Raw genomic sequence first — 4,626 nt, forward strand, 5'->3', positions numbered from 1 at the left:
GCCCGGCCCCCCACACCATATCTTTCTATAATAAAACTGAATGTAAATGGAATAAATGTGCCAACCAAAAGACATAGGGTGTCAGAATGGTTAAAAAAAAACAAGACCCATCTATTTGCTGTCTACAAGAGACTCATTTTAGACCTGAGGACACCTTCAGATTCACAGTGAGGGGATGGAGAACTATTTATCATGCTACTGGAAGTAAAAGAAAGCTGGAGTAGCCATACTTATATCAGACAAATTAGACTTTTTTTTTAATTTTTTTTTATGAAATTTATTGACAAATTGGTTTCCATACAACACCCAGTGCTCATCCCAAAAGGTGCCCTCCTCAATACTCATCACCCACCCTCTCCTCCCTCCCACCTCCATCAACCCTCAGTTTGTTCTCAGTTTTTAAGAGTCTCTTATGCTTTGGCTCTCTTCCACTCTAACCTTTTTTTTTTTTCCTTCCCCTCCCCCATGGGTTCCTGTTAAGTTTCTCAGGATCCACATAAGAGTGAAACCATATGGTATCTGTCTTTCTCGGTATGGCTTATTTCACTTAGAATCACACTCTCCAGTTCCATCCACGTTGCTACAAAGGGCCATATTTCATTTTTTCTCATTGCCACGTAATATTCCATTGTGTATATAAACCACAATTTCTTTATCCATTCATCAGTTGATGGACATTTAGGCTCTTTCCATAATTTGGCTATTGTTGAGAGTGCTGCTATGAACATTGGGGTACAAGTGGCCCTATGCATCAGTACTCCTGTATCCCTTGGATAAATTCCTAGCAGTGCTATTGCTGGGTCATAGGGTAGGTCTATTTTTAATTTTCTGAGGAACCTCCACACTGCTTTCCAGAGCGGCTGCACCAATTTGCATTCCCACCAACAGTGCAAGAGGGTTCCCATTTCTCCACATCCTCTCCAGCATCTATAGTCTCCTGATTTGTTCATTTTGGCCACTCTGACTGGCGTGAGGTGATACCTGAGTGTGGTTTTGATTTGTATTTCCCTGATAAGGAGCGACGCTGAACATCTTTTCATGTGCCTGTTGGCCATCCGGATGTCTTCTTTAGAGAAGTGTCTATTCATGTTTTCTGCCCATTTCTTCACTGGGTTATTTGTTTTTCGGGTGTGGAGTTTGGTGAGCTCTTGATTGATTTTGGATACTAGCCCTTTGTCCGATATGTCATTTGCAAATATCTTTTCCCATTCCGTTGGTTGCCTTTTAGTTTTGTTGGTTGTTTCCTTTGCTGTGCAGAAGCTTTTTATCTTCATAAGGTCCCAGTAATTCACTTTTGCTTTTAATTCCCTTGCCTTTGGGGATGTGTCGAGTAAGAGATTGCTACGGCTGAGGTCAGAGAGGTCTTTTCCTGCTTTCTCCTCTAAGGTTTTGATGGTTTCCTGTCTCACATTCAGGTCCTTTATCCATTTTGAGTTTATTTTTGTGAATGGTGTGAGAAAGTGGTCTGGTTTCAACCTTCTGCATGTTGCTGTCCAGTTCTCCCAGCACCATTTGTTAAAGAGGCTGTCTTTTTTCCATTGGATGTTCTTTCCTGCTTTGTCAAAGATGAGTTGGCCATACGTTTGTGGGTCTAGTTCTGGGGTTTCTATTCTATTCCATTGGTCTGTGTGTCTGTTTTTGTGCCAATACCATGCTGTCTTGATGATGACAGCTTTGTAGTAGAGGCTAAAGTCTGGGATTGTGATGCCTCCTGCTTTGGTCTTCTTCTTCAAAATTCCTTTGGCTATTCGGGGCCTTTTGTGGTTCCATATGAATTTTAGGATTGCTTGTTCTAGTTTCGAGAAGAATGCTGGTGCAATTTTGATTGGGATTGCATTGAATGTGTAGATAGCTTTGGGTAGTATGGACATTTTGACAATATTTATTTTTCCAATCCATGAGCAGGGAATGTCTTTCCATTTCTTTAAATCTTCTTCAATTTCCTTCATAAGCTTTCTATAGTTTTCAGCATACAGATCCTTTACATCTTTGGTTAGATTTATTCCTAGGTATTTTATGCTTCTTGGTGCAATTGTGAATGGGATCAGTTTCTTTATTTGTCTTTCTGTTGCTTCATTGTTAGTGTATAAGGATGCAACTGATTTCTGTACATTGATTTTGTATCCTGCAACTTTGCTGAATTCGTGTATCAGTTCTAGCAGACTTTTGGTGGAGTCTATCGGATTTTCCATGTATAATATCATGTCATCTGCAAAAAGCGAAAGCTTGACTTCATCTTTGCCAATTTTGATGCCTTTGATTTCCTTATGTTGTCTGATTGCTGATGCTAGAGCTTCCAGCACTATGTTAAACAGCAGCGGTGAGAGTGGGCATCCTTGTCGTGTTCCTGATCTCAGGGAAAAAGCTCTCAGTTTTTCCCCGTTGAGGATGATGTTAGCTGTGGGCTTTTCATAAATGGCTTTTATGATCTTTAAGTATGTTCCTTCTATCCCGACTTTCTCAAGGGTTTTTATTAAGAAAGGGTGCTGGATTTAGACAAATTAGACTTTAAATTAAAGTCTGTAACAAGAGATGAAGAAGGGCATTATATAATAATTACAGGGTCTATCCATCAGGAAGAGCTAACAATTATAAATGTCTATGCGCCGAATACCGGAGCCCCCAAATATATAAAACAATTACTCACAAACATAAGCAACCTTATTGATAAGAATGTGGTAATTGCAGGGGACTTTAACACTCCACTTACAGAAATGGATAGATCATCTAGACACACGGTCAATAAAGAAACAAGGGCCCTGAATGATACATTGGATCAGATGGACTTGACAGATATATTTAGAACTCTGCATCCCAAAGCAACAGAATATACTTTCTTCTCAAGTGCACATGGAACATTCTCCAAGATAGATCATATAATGGGTTACAAAACAGCCCTTCATACGTATATAAGAATTGAGATCATACCATGCATACTTTCAGACCACAATGCTATGAAGCTTGAAATCAACCACAGGAAAAAGTCTGGAAAACCTCCAAAAGCATGGAGGTTAAAGAACACCCTAGTAAAGAATGAGTGGGTCAACCAGGCAATTAGAGAAGAAATTTTAAAAAATATATGGAAACAAACGAAAATGAAAATACAACAATCCAAGCGCTTTGGGATGCAGCGAAGGCAGTCCTGAGAGGAAAATACATTGCAATCCAGGCCTATCTCAAGAAACAAGAAAAATCCCAAATACAAAATCTAACAGCACACTTAAAGGGAATAGAAACAGAACATCAAAGGCAGCCTAAACCCAGCAGAAGAAGAGAAATAATAAAGATCAGAGCAGAAATAAACAATATAGAATCTAAAAATCTGTAGAGCAGATCCATGAAACCAAGAATTGGTTTTTTGAAAAAATAAATAAAATCGATAAACCTCTAGCCAGGCTTCTCAAAAAGAAAAGGGAGATGACCCAAATAGATAAAATCATGAATGAAAATGGAATTATTACAACCAATCCCTCAGAAATACAAGCAATTATCAGGGAATACTATGAAAAATCATATGCCAACAAACTGGACAACCTGAAAGAAATGGACCAATTCCTAAACACCCACACACTTCCAAAACTCAATCAGGAGGAAATAGAAAGCTTGAACAGACCCATAACCAACAAAGAAATTGAATAAATCATCAAAAATCTCCCAACAAATAAGAGTCCAGGACCAGATGGCTTCTCAGGGGAGTTCCACCAGACGTTTAAAGCAGAGTTAATACCTATCCTTCTCAAGGTATTCCAAAAAATAGAAAGGGAAGGAAAACTTCCAGATTCACTCTATGAAGCCAGTATTACTTTGATTCCTAAACCAGACAGAGACCCAGTAAAAAAAGAGAACTACAGGCCAGTATCCCTGATGAATATGGATGCAAAAATTCTCAATAAGATACTAGCAAATCGAATTCAACAGCATATAAAAAGAATTATTCACTATGATCAAGTGGGATTCATTCCTGGGATGCAGGCCTGGTTCAACATTCGCAAATCAATGAATGTGATACATCACATTAATAAAAGAAAAGATAAGAACCAAAGATCCTGTCAATCGATGCAGAAAAAGCATTTGACAAAATTCAGCATCCTTTTTAATAAAAACCCTCAAGAAAGTCGGGATAGAAGGACCATACTTAAACATCATAAAAGCCGTTTATGAAAAGCCCACAGCTAACATCATCCTCAATGGGGAAAAACTGAGAGCTTTTTCCCCCGAGATCAGGAACACGACAGGGATGTCCACTCTCACTGCTGTTGTTTAATATAGTGTTGGAAGTTCTAGCATCAGCAATCAGACAACAAAAGGAAATCAAAGGCATCAAAATTGGCAAAGATGAAGTCAAGCTTTCACTTTTTGCAGATGACATGATATTATACATGGAAAGTCCAATAGACTCCACCAAAAGTCTGATAGAAGTGGTGATACATGAATTCAGCAAAGTTGAAGGATGCAAAATCAATGTACAGAAATCAGTTGCATTCTTATACACTAATAATGAAACAACAGAAAGACAAATAAAGAAACTGATCCCATTCACAATTGCACCAAGAAGCATAAAATACCTAGGAATAAATCTAACCAAAGATGTAAAGGATCTGTATGCTGAAAACTATAGAAAGCTTA

The sequence above is a fragment of the Prionailurus viverrinus genome, chromosome X, assembly GCF_022837055.1.
Source record: "Prionailurus viverrinus isolate Anna chromosome X, UM_Priviv_1.0, whole genome shotgun sequence".
Lineage (NCBI taxonomy): Eukaryota > Metazoa > Chordata > Mammalia > Carnivora > Felidae > Prionailurus > Prionailurus viverrinus.